The following is a 12,897-nucleotide window of genomic DNA, read 5'->3' on the forward strand; positions in this document are numbered from 1 at the left end:
TGTGAGGATGCTCTGACCTCGGAGCCAGTTCTAGATGCCACTTTCCTTGCCTTTTACCCTAACCGTGCAATTTGCTGCAGAGATGTTCACTCCTGGACATCAGCCACATGGATAGCAACTGAGTTGGAAACCTGTGTGGGAATCGACGAGAAGCGACTCAATAAATTTTGCTCAATTCCATGGTGCTTATTAGAAATGCAGTTTCTGTTCACTACAATCTAAAAGGCAGTTTCTCAACATAGTAACAAAGTCAAAAGGTAATTACCTCACCCCACCCCCACTCCGGAAGAGGTGCTAACTGCCCTTGATTGCTTTTTGTTCTCGATGTGAAGAGCTCTCACGCCTCTGAGTCACCTTCACGTGTCTGGTTGCTGAGTGAGTCACAAAGAAGGAGTTTCTCCAGAGCTGCAACTGCCTGACTTCCCCACTCGACTTCCCCGTTTACATTTTCCTGCTCCTCAGTGATTTCAAGAATACCAAATGGATGCGATGTCATTCTGTAACCTCTCTGTCGATTCCTCCGTTTCAGTTCCAACGTGGCTTAGGTCTCGGGGCGCACCTTAATACTAGCGACACCATGAAAGCACAGGTCCAGAGGTTCCTCTGAGAGTGTAATTTCTTTCATTGCTGTTGCTGATTGAAAGAGCCACTCAAGTGCGAACTGCTCCAAAACATGATTCAGGACCTCTGGTGCCAATTCTCGTACGTTGAATAACGACAGACAGCTTCCAAACGAGGCCTTTCAGAGACGCCTTTGGGGGACATTTAACAGACAGACAAGTTCAGGAATCCGTGGTGCACTGTGACACCAGCGCATCAGCTTCTTCCCTGTCTTTGAACCGAGCCGCCTGCGCAAGGAATGCAAATGCGGTACTGCTTTTCGTAGAAGAATCAGAAGGGGGTAACTACACTCTCAAACAGAATTGCATATGATCAGAACCAGTTTGGATAAAAACTTTACATTTCTTTGCACAGTCATTAAATGGAATTGCATTACATTTCACTACGCGAGCAGATTTGTTCAAGCAACTTCGAAGGCAGGTTTGCAGATGGGAAAGCAAGCAAGAAAGCACCGTTCTTGCCCATGTAAAAGGCTGCCGTTGAAGAACAAAGCAGTTTCTGCCTAGTTTCGAACTGGGGACCTTTCGCGTGTGAGGCGAACGTGATGACCACTACACTACAGAAACAAGCCGCAGCCGCCCGTCCCGCAGCTCCGGGGCATCCAGCACTGAAAGTTGAAGCCATTCTTCGTTTCACCTTTCTGTTTCCAATAGCTCGTTGTTGTCCAGCGTAATTGACATCTTCAAAACATTAAAAAAAAGACACGTGAAATTGATGATAAAACATAGACAAGGATGTGGTCAATGTTTGGACCGTAGGGCGAGGTGGACTAGGCTGGGACGACTTTCCCTGCAGCGTAACGACTGCGACATGATCTAATGGAAGGGTTGGAAACTGAGTATTTACGTGTTTTACCCAAGTTGGGGTGAGTTGAAAACTCGAGAGCATAGGTTTAAGGTGAGTGGGCTGAAATTGACAAAGGACCTGAGGCACATTTCCCACACAGAAGGTTGTGCGTGTATCGAATGAGCTACCAGAGGAAGCGGAGGAGGCTCAGAAAATTGCATGAGTTTCTGGATAGGATGGGTTGAGAGGGTTTGGGGCCAAATACTGGGGAACCGGACTTGTTTATATTTGGCTATGTGCTGAGCATGGACGAGATACACCGAAGGATCTGTTTCCACGCGGTGTCCCCCAAAAACGTTGTGTTGCTTACACCTGCTTTAAAGGATTACTTTTTAGCGGAGCTTGCCGTCGCAGTCTGTGGCACAATCCTTTACTGTGTTCGATGCTCACGGGAAAGGTAGTATTGCGAAACACTGCAGAAAGGAACGACTTCCTTACTTTTGCTCCGACTGACCATACTCTGTGAAATTTTCCCAGATCCTCAGTTAAGGACTTTTGCAGCTGGAAGTTTCCTCAGAAACGCTGTTAACTCGTAAAGTATTGAGCGAATCGCAAAACAGAAAGCATTTAACACGGAACACAAACAAAGCTGGCATACCTAATGCATTTTCAGACACAGAGATGCATGAATGCTAAATGTGAGACAGTCCGAGGGCATGATTTATAAAGTAATCTCACAAATGGGAGAAATTCAACAACATATCACATCGAAATTCGTTGGAACGATTTTCCCATTGGCCGAAAAACCAAATAACGACGAGTCGAGTCACCCAGGGACTTTGTTTCACAACAGCGATGAAATACCGGTCTCCATTCGGTTCCAGTACAAGCTCAACTTGCCTGGAACAGCACAGCTGCTTGCGATTTTCTGCGCGGGAGGCGAACACGATCATGACAGACAGAGACACTTTGAAATATTCGGCACTATCCCACACCACAGTTAATTCCCCGGGAAGCAACGCCATTTTACTTTTGTTTTCAACATCAATACAGTGGGGACAGAAACAGCATTTTAACAAGCTGCAGCGTTGGAGTTGATCTGCAGAAATGGCAGTGGTGGGATCCGAACCCACGCCCCTTTCGAGACTGGAACCTGGATCCAGCGCCTTAGACCGCTCGGCCACACTACCAGCCGGCCGCGCGCACCATTTTCTTGCGTTTCCAACTGTGCTCTCCTGCATAACAACAGATGCCAAGTCACATGAAAATGGTTCCATGATCCCTCTCCGACTCGCACAGCTGCTGGGATGTGCCCGTCTACAATATCAATTTCGCAGCAGATAATGAGAGCCCATCAATCCAGACAAAACTCAATGGTAAGCTGAGTCTATCTTCTCAGACTCCTTTCAGCTCCAAATGTATCTGTGAGAATATATGTTCGGTTATGATTTGGTCAAATAACCACGAGCTGCTTGACATTACTGCAATTTCGATTCTTGCTTTGCTAAATGATTTCACCCATTGCTTGAAACAGGGCAAGTTTCACGTTTACACGGAACATGAAGCACACCGGACTACAGGGAAAATGCACAAAGCCGTGTTCCACATCATACCGTGCAGCGTAATTTCAGTCACTGTGCCTGTTTTGCAGAAAAAGAGTCCCAAACAATGTATTCCACCCTAAAACCGGAGGTCGCATTCCTATTCGAGAACGGCAGATTACATTGTGAGGATGCTCTGACCTCGGAGCCAGTTCTAGATGCCACTTTCCTTGCCTTTTACCCTAACCGTGCAATTTGCTGCAGAGATGTTCACTCCTGGACATCAGCCACATGGATAGCAACTGAGTTGGAAACCTGTGTGGGAATCGACGAGAAGCGACTCAATAAATTTTGCTCAATTCCATGGTGCTTATTAGAAATGCAGTTTCTGTTCACTACAATCTAAAAGGCAGTTTCTCAACATAGTAACAAAGTCAAAAGGTAATTACCTCACCCCACCCCCACTCCGGAAGAGGTGCTAACTGCCCTTGATTGCTTTTTGTTCTCGATGTGAAGAGCTCTCACGCCTCTGAGTCACCTTCACGTGTCTGGTTGCTGAGTGAGTCACAAAGAAGGAGTTTCTCCAGAGCTGCAACTGCCTGACTTCCCCACTCGACTTCCCCGTTTACATTTTCCTGCTCCTCAGTGATTTCAAGAATACCAAATGGATGCGATGTCATTCTGTAACCTCTCTGTCGATTCCTCCGTTTCAGTTACAACGTGGCTTAGGTCTCGGGGCGCACCTTAATACGAGCGACACCATGAAAGCACAGGTCCAGAGGTTCCTCTGAGAGTGTAATTTCTTTCATTGCTGTTGCTGATTGAAAGAGCCACTCAAGTGCGAACTGCTCCAAAACATGATTCAGGACCTCTGGTGCCAATTCTCGTACGTTGAATAACGACAGACAGCTTCCAAACGAGGCCTTTCAGAGACGCCTTTGGGGGACATTTAACAGACAGACAAGTTCAGGAATCCGTGGTGCACTGTGACACCAGCGCATCAGCTTCTTCCCTGTCTTTGAACCGAGCCGCCTGCGCAAGGAATGCAAATGCGGTACTGCTTTTCGTAGAAGAATCAGAAGGGGGTAACTACACTCTCAAACAGAATTGCATTTGATCAGAACCAGTTTGGATAAAAACTTTACATTTCTTTGCACAGTCATTAAATGGAATTGCATTACATTTCACTACGCGAGCAGATTTGTTCAAGCAACTTCGTAGGCAGGTTTGCAGATGGGAAAGCAAGCAAGAAAGCACCGTTCTTGCCCATGTAAAAGGCTGCCGTTGAAGAACAAAGCAGTTTCTGCCCAGTTTCGAACTGGGGACCTTTCGCGTGTGAGGCGAACGTGATGACCACTACACTACAGAAACAAGCCGCAGCCGCCCGTCCGGCAGCTCAGGGGCATCCAGCACTGAAAGTTGAAGCCATTCTTCGTTTCACCTTTCTGTTTCCAATAGCTCGTTGTTGTCCAGCGTAATTGACATCTTCAAAACATTTAAAAAAAGACACGTGAAATTGATGATAAAACATAGACAAGGATGTGGTCAATGTTTGGACCGTAGGGCGAGGTGGACTAGGCTGGGACGACTTTCCCTGCAGCGTAACGACTGCGACATGATCTAATGGAAGGGTTGGAAACTGAGTATTTACGTGTTTTACCCAAGTTGGGGTGAGTTGAAAACTCGAGAGCATAGGTTTAAGGTGAGTGGGCTGAAATTGACAAAGGACCTGAGGCACATTTCCCACACAGAAGGTTGTGCGTGTATCGAATGAGCTACCAGAGGAAGCGGAGGAGGCTCAGAAAATTGCATGAGTTTCTGGATAGGATGGGTTGAGAGGGTTTGGGGCCAAATACTGGGGAACCGGACTTGTTTATATTTGGCTATGTACTGAGCATGGACGAGATACACCGAAGGATCTGTTTCCACGCGGTGTCCCCCAAAAACGTTGTGTTGCTTACACCTGCTTTAAAGGATTACTTTTTAGCGGAGCTTGCCGTCGCAGTCTGTGGCACAATCCTTTACTGTGTTCGATGCTCACGGGAAAGGTAGTATTGCGAAACACTGCAGAAAGGAACGACTTCCTTACTTTTGCTCCGACTGACCATACTCTGTGAAATTTTCCCAGATCCTCAGTTAAGGACTTTTGCAGCTGGAAGTTTCCTCAGAAACGCTGTTAACTCGTAAAGTATTGAGCGAATCGCAAAACAGAAAGCATTTAACACGGAACACAAACAAAGCTGGCATACCTAATGCATTTTCAGACACAGAGATGCATGAATGCTAAATGTGAGACAGTCCGAGGGCATGATTTATAAAGTAATCTCACAAATGGGAGAAATTCAACAACATATCACATCGAAATTCGTTGGAACGATTTTCCCATTGGCCGAAAAACCAAATAACGACGAGTCGAGTCACCCAGGGACTTTGTTTCACAACAGCGATGAAATACCGGTCTCCATTCGGTTCCAGTACAAGCTCAACTTGCCTGGAACAGCACAGCTGCTTGCGATTTTCTGCGCGGGAGGCGAACACGATCATGACAGACAGAGACACTTTGAAATATTCGGCACTATCCCACACCACAGTTAATTCCCCGGGAAGCAACGCCATTTTACTTTTGTTTTCAACATCAATACAGTGGGGACAGAAACAGCATTTTAACAAGCTGCAGCGTTGGAGTTGATCTGCAGAAATGGCAGTGGTGGGATCCGAACCCACGCCCCTTTCGAGACTGGAACCTGGATCCAGCGCCTTAGACCGCTCGGCCACACTACCAGCCGGCCGCGCGCACCATTTTCTTGCGTTTCCAACTGTGCTCTCCTGCATAACAACAGATGCCAAGTCACATGAAAATGGTTCCATGATCCCTCTCCGACTCGCACAGCTGCTGGGATGTGCCCGTCTACAATATCAATTTCGCAGCAGATAATGAGAGCCCATCAATCCAGACAAAACTCAATGGTAAGCTGAGTCTATCTTCTCAGACTCCTTTCAGCTCCAAATGTATCTGTGAGAATATATGTTCGGTTATGATTTGGTCAAATAACCACGAGCTGCTTGACATTACTGCAATTTCGATTCTTGCTTTGCTAAATGATTTCACCCATTGCTTGAAACAGGGCAAGTTTCACGTTTACACGGAACATGAAGCACACCGGACTACAGGGAAAATGCACAAAGCCGTGTTCCACATCATACCGTGCAGCGTAATTTCAGTCACTGTGCCTGTTTTGCAGAAAAAGAGTCCCAAACAATGTATTCCACCCTAAAACCGGAGGTCGCATTCCTATTCGAGAACGGCAGATTACATTGTGAGGATGCTCTGACCTCGGAGCCAGTTCTAGATGCCACTTTCCTTGCCTTTTACCCTAACCGTGCAATTTGCTGCAGAGATGTTCACTCCTGGACATCAGCCACATGGATAGCAACTGAGTTGGAAACCTGTGTGGGAATCGACGAGAAGCGACTCAATAAATTTTGCTCAATTCCATGGTGCTTATTAGAAATGCAGTTTCTGTTCACTACAATCTAAAAGGCAGTTTCTCAACATAGTAACAAAGTCAAAAGGTAATTACCTCACCCCACCCCCACTCCGGAAGAGGTGCTAACTGCCCTTGATTGCTTTTTGTTCTCGATGTGAAGAGCTCTCACGCCTCTGAGTCACCTTCACGTGTCTGGTTGCTGAGTGAGTCACAAAGAAGGAGTTTCTCCAGAGCTGCAACTGCCTGACTTCCCCACTCGACTTCCCCGTTTACATTTTCCTGCTCCTCAGTGATTTCAAGAATACCAAATGGATGCGATGTCATTCTGTAACCTCTCTGTCGATTCCTCCGTTTCAGTTACAACGTGGCTTAGGTCTCGGGGCGCACCTTAATACGAGCGACACCATGAAATCACAGGTCCAGAGGTTCCTCTGAGAGTGTAATTTCTTTCATTGCTGTTGCTGATTGAAAGAGCCACTCAAGTGCGAACTGCTCCAAAACATGATTCAGGACCTCTGGTGCCAATTCTCGTACGTTGAATAACGACAGACAGCTTCCAAACGAGGCCTTTCAGAGACGCCTTTGGGGGACATTTAACAGACAGACAAGTTCAGGAATCCGTGGTGCACTGTGACACCAGCGCATCAGCTTCTTCCCTGTCTTTGAACCGAGCCGCCTGCGCAAGGAATGCAAATGCGGTACTGCTTTTCGTAGAAGAATCAGAAGGGGGTAACTACACTCTCAAACAGAATTGCATTTGATCAGAACCAGTTTGGATAAAAACTTTACATTTCTTTGCACAGTCATTAAATGGAATTGCATTACATTTCACTACGCGAGCAGATTTGTTCAAGCAACTTCGTAGGCAGGTTTGCAGATGGGAAAGCAAGCAAGAAAGCACCGTTCTTGCCCATGTAAAAGGCTGCCGTTGAAGAACAAAGCAGTTTCTGCCCAGTTTCGAACTGGGGACCTTTCGCGTGTGAGGCGAACGTGATGACCACTACACTACAGAAACAAGCCGCAGCCGCCCGTCCGGCAGCTCAGGGGCATCCAGCACTGAAAGTTGAAGCCATTCTTCGTTTCACCTTTCTGTTTCCAATAGCTCGTTGTTGTCCAGCGTAATTGACATCTTCAAAACATTTAAAAAAAGACACGTGAAATTGATGATAAAACATAGACAAGGATGTGGTCAATGTTTGGACCGTAGGGCGAGGTGGACTAGGCTGGGACGACTTTCCCTGCAGCGTAACGACTGCGACATGATCTAATGGAAGGGTTGGAAACTGAGTATTTACGTGTTTTACCCAAGTTGGGGTGAGTTGAAAACTCGAGAGCATAGGTTTAAGGTGAGTGGGCTGAAATTGACAAAGGACCTGAGGCACATTTCCCACACAGAAGGTTGTGCGTGTATCGAATGAGCTACCAGAGGAAGCGGAGGAGGCTCAGAAAATTGCATGAGTTTCTGGATAGGATGGGTTGAGAGGGTTTGGGGCCAAATACTGGGGAACCGGACTTGTTTATATTTGGCTATGTACTGAGCATGGACGAGATACACCGAAGGATCTGTTTCCACGCGGTGTCCCCCAAAAACGTTGTGTTGCTTACACCTGCTTTAAAGGATTACTTTTTAGCGGAGCTTGCCGTCGCAGTCTGTGGCACAATCCTTTACTGTGTTCGATGCTCACGGGAAAGGTAGTATTGCGAAACACTGCAGAAAGGAACGACTTCCTTACTTTTGCTCCGACTGACCATACTCTGTGAAATTTTCCCAGATCCTCAGTTAAGGACTTTTGCAGCTGGAAGTTTCCTCAGAAACGCTGTTAACTCGTAAAGTATTGAGCGAATCGCAAAACAGAAAGCATTTAACACGGAACACAAACAAAGCTGGCATACCTAATGCATTTTCAGACACAGAGATGCATGAATGCTAAATGTGAGACAGTCCGAGGGCATGATTTATAAAGTAATCTCACAAATGGGAGAAATTCAACAACATATCACATCGAAATTCGTTGGAACGATTTTCCCATTGGCCGAAAAACCAAATAACGACGAGTCGAGTCACCCAGGGACTTTGTTTCACAACAGCGATGAAATACCGGTCTCCATTCGGTTCCAGTACAAGCTCAACTTGCCTGGAACAGCACAGCTGCTTGCGATTTTCTGCGCGGGAGGCGAACACGATCATGACAGACAGAGACACTTTGAAATATTCGGCACTATCCCACACCACAGTTAATTCCCCGGGAAGCAAAGCCATTTTACTTTTGTTTTCAACATCAATACAGTGGGGACAGAAACAGCATTTTAACAAGCTGCAGCGTTGGAGTTGATCTGCAGAAATGGCAGTGGTGGGATCCGAACCCACGCCCCTTTCGAGACTGGAACCTGGATCCAGCGCCTTAGACCGCTCGGCCACACTACCAGCCGGCCGCGCGCACCATTTTCTTGCGTTTCCAACTGTGCTCTCCTGCATAACAACAGATGCCAAGTCACATGAAAATGGTTCCATGATCCCTCTCCGACTCGCACAGCTGCTGGGATGTGCCCGTCTACAATATCAATTTCGCAGCAGATAATGAGAGCCCATCAATCCAGACAAAACTCAATGGTAAGCTGAGTCTATCTTCTCAGACTCCTTTCAGCTCCAAATGTATCTGTGAGAATATATGTTCGGTTATGATTTGGTCAAATAACCACGAGCTGCTTGACATTACTGCAATTTCGATTCTTGCTTTGCTAAATGATTTCACCCATTGCTTGAAACAGGGCAAGTTTCACGTTTACACGGAACATGAAGCACACCGGACTACAGGGAAAATGCACAAAGCCGTGTTCCACATCATACCGTGCAGCGTAATTTCAGTCACTGTGCCTGTTTTGCAGAAAAAGAGTCCCAAACAATGTACTCCACCCTAAAACCGGAGGTCGCATTCCTATTCGAGAACGACAGATTACATTGTGAGGATGCTCTGACCTCGGAGCCAGTTCTAGATGCCACTTTCCTTGCCTTTTACCATAACCGTGCAATTTGCTGCAGAGATGTTCACTCCTGGACATCAGCCACATGGATACCAACTGAGTCGGAAACCTGTGTGGGAATCGACGAGAAGCGACTCAATAAATTTTGCTCAATTCCATGGTGCTTATTAGAAATGCAGTTTCTGTTCACTTCAATCTAAAAGGCAGTTTCTCAACATAGTAACAAAGTCAAAAGGTAATTACCTCACCCCACCCCCACTCCGGAAGAGGTGCTAACTGCCCTTGATTGCTTTTTGTTCTCGATGTGAAGAGCTCTCACGCCTCTGAGTCACCTTCACGTGTCTGGTTGCTGAGTGAGTCACAAAGAAGGAGTTTCTCCAGAGCTGCAACTGCCTGACTTCCCCACTCGACTTCCCCGTTTACATTTTCCTGCTCCTCAGTGATTTCAAGAATACCAAATGGATGCGATGTCATTCTGTAACCTCTCTGTCGATTCCTCCGTTTCAGTTCCAACGTGGCTTAGGTCTCTGGCGCACCTTAATACTACCGACACCATGAAAGCACAGGTCCAGAGTTTCCTCTGAGAGTGTAATGTCTTTCATTGCTGTTGCTGATTGAAACAGCCACTCAAGTGCGAACTGCTCCAAAACATGATTCAGGACCTCTGGTGCCAATTCTCGTACGTTGAATAACGACAGACAGCTTCCAAACGAGGCCTTTCAGAGACGCCTTTGGGGGACATTTAACAGACAGACAAGTTCAGGAATCCGTGGTGCACTGTGACACCAGCGCATCAGCTTCTTACCTGTCTTTGAACCGAGCCGCCTGCGCAAGGAATGCAAATGCGGTACTGCTTTTCGTAGAAGAATCAGAAGGGGGTAACTACACTCTCAAACAGAATTGCATATGATCAGAACCAGTTTGGATAAAAACTTTACAATTCTTTGCACAGTCATTAAATGGAATTGCATTACATTTCACTACGCGAGCAGATTTGTTCAAGCAACTTCGAAGGCAGGTTTGCAGATGGGAAAGCAAGCAAGAAAGCACCGTTCTTGCCCATGTAAAAGGCTGCCGTTGAAGAACAAAGCAGTTTCTGCCCAGTTTCGAACTGGGGACCTTTCGCGTGTGAGGCGAACGTGATGACCACTACACTACAGAAACAAGCTGCAGCCGCCCGTCTGGCAGCTCAGGGGCATCCAGCACTGAAAGTTGAAACCATTCTTCGTTTCACCTTTCTGTTTCCAATAGCTCGTTGTTGTCCAGCGTAATTGACATCTTCAAAACATTAAAAAAAAGACACGTGAAATTGATGATAAAACATAGACAAGGATGTGGTCAATGTTTGGACCGTAGGGCGAGGTGGACTAGGCTGGGACGACTTTCCCTGCAGCGTAACGACTGCGACATGATCTAATGGAAGGGTTGGAAACTGAGTATTTACGTGTTTTACCCAAGTTGGGGTGAGTTGAAAACTCGAGAGCATAGGTTTAAGGTGAGTGGGCTGAAATTGACAAAGGACCTGAGGCACATTTCCCACACAGAAGGTTGTGCGTGTATCGACTGAGCTACCAGAGGAAGTGGAGGAGACTCAGAAAATTGCATGAGTTTCTGGATAGGATGGGTTGAGAGGGTTTGGGGCCAAATACTGGGGAACCGGACTTGTTTATATTTGGCTATGTGCTGAGCATGGACGAGATACACCGAAGGATCTGTTTCCACGCGGTGTCCCCCAAAAACGTTGTGTTGCTTACACCTGCTTTAAAGGATTACTTTTTAGCGGAGCTTGCCGTCGCAGTCTGTGGCACAATCCTTTACTGTGTTCGATGCTCACGGGAAAGGTAGTATTGCGAAACACTGCAGAAAGGAACGACTTCCTTACTTTTGCTCCGACTGACCATACTCTGTGAAATTTTCCCAGATCCTCAGTTAAGGACTTTTGCAGCTGGAAGTTTCCTCAGAAACGCTGTTAACTCGTAAAGTATTGAGCGAATCGCAAAACAGAAAGCATTTAACACGGAACACAAACAAAGCTGGCATACCTAATGCATTTTCAGACACAGAGATGCATGAATGCTAAATGTGAGACAGTCCGAGGGCATGATTTATAAAGTAATCTCACAAATGGGAGAAATTCAACAACATATCACATCGAAATTCGTTGGAACGATTTTCCCATTGGCCGAAAAACCAAATAACGACGAGTCGAGTCACCCAGGGACTTTGTTTCACAACAGCGATGAAATACCGGTCTCCATTCGGTTCCAGTACAAGCTCAACTTGCCTGGAACAGCACAGCTGCTTGCGATTTTCTGCGCGGGAGGCGAACACGATCATGACAGACAGAGACACTTTGAAATATTCGGCACTATCCCACACCACAGTTAATTCCCCGGGAAGCAACGCCATTTTACTTTTGTTTTCAACATCAATACAGTGGGGACAGAAACAGCATTTTAACAAGCTGCAGCGTTGGAGTTGATCTGCAGAAATGGCAGTGGTGGGATCCGAACCCACGCCCCTTTCGAGACTGGAACCTGGATCCAGCGCCTTAGACCGCTCGGCCACACTACCAGCCGGCCGCGCGCACCATTTTCTTGCGTTTCCAACTGTGCTCTCCTGCATAACAACAGATGCCAAGTCACATGAAAATGGTTCCATGATCCCTCTCCGACTCGCACAGCTGCTGGGATGTGCCCGTCTACAATATCAATTTCGCAGCAGATAATGAGAGCCCATCAATCCAGACAAAACTCAATGGTAAGCTGAGTCTATCTTCTCAGACTCCTTTCAGCTCCAAATGTATCTGTGAGAATATATGTTCGGTTATGATTTGGTCAAATAACCACGAGCTGCTTGACATTACTGCAATTTCGATTCTTGCTTTGCTAAATGATTTCACCCATTGCTTGAAACAGGGCAAGTTTCACGTTTACACGGAACATGAAGCACACCGGACTACAGGGAAAATGCACAAAGCCGTGTTCCACATCATACCGTGCAGCGTAATTTCAGTCACTGTGTCTGTTTTGCAGAAAAAGAGTCCCAAACAATGTTCCCCACCCTAAAACCGGAGGTCGCATTCCTATTCGAGAACGACAGATTACATTGTGAGGATGCTCTGACCTCGGAGCCAGTTCTAGATGCCACTTTCCTTGCCTTTTACCCTAACCGTGCAATTTGCTGCAGAGATGTTCACTCCTGGACATCAGCCACATGGATAGCAACTGAGTTGGAAACCTGTGTGGGAATCGACGAGAAGCGACTCAATAAATTTTGCTCAATTCCATGGTGCTTATTAGAAATGCAGTTTCTGTTCACTTCAATCTAAAAGGCAGTTTCTCAACATAGTAACAAAGTCAAAAGGTAATTACCTCACCCCACCCCCACTCCGGAAGAGGTGCTAACTGCCCTTGATTGCTTTTTGTTCTCGATGTGAAGAGCTCTCACGCCTCTGAGTCACCTTCACGTGTCTGGTT

General features: G+C 46.6%; 4 non-coding genes across 4 annotated transcripts; all 4 read right to left on the bottom strand.

The window, feature by feature from the left end:
- Positions 1-1,114: 1,114 nt before the first annotated feature.
- Positions 1,115-1,187, bottom strand: trnav-cac (transfer RNA valine (anticodon CAC)). The gene has a single exon. It is a non-coding gene; the product is annotated as a tRNA-Val (tRNA).
- Positions 1,188-4,246: 3,059 nt separating this feature from the next.
- Positions 4,247-4,319, bottom strand: trnav-cac (transfer RNA valine (anticodon CAC)). The gene has a single exon. It is a non-coding gene; the product is annotated as a tRNA-Val (tRNA).
- Positions 4,320-7,378: 3,059 nt separating this feature from the next.
- Positions 7,379-7,451, bottom strand: trnav-cac (transfer RNA valine (anticodon CAC)). The gene has a single exon. It is a non-coding gene; the product is annotated as a tRNA-Val (tRNA).
- Positions 7,452-10,509: 3,058 nt separating this feature from the next.
- Positions 10,510-10,582, bottom strand: trnav-cac (transfer RNA valine (anticodon CAC)). The gene has a single exon. It is a non-coding gene; the product is annotated as a tRNA-Val (tRNA).
- Positions 10,583-12,897: the final 2,315 nt, after the last annotated feature.

The sequence above is a fragment of the Chiloscyllium punctatum genome, chromosome 13 (genome assembly GCF_047496795.1).
Source record: "Chiloscyllium punctatum isolate Juve2018m chromosome 13, sChiPun1.3, whole genome shotgun sequence".
Taxonomy (NCBI): Eukaryota; Metazoa; Chordata; class Chondrichthyes; order Orectolobiformes; family Hemiscylliidae; genus Chiloscyllium; species Chiloscyllium punctatum.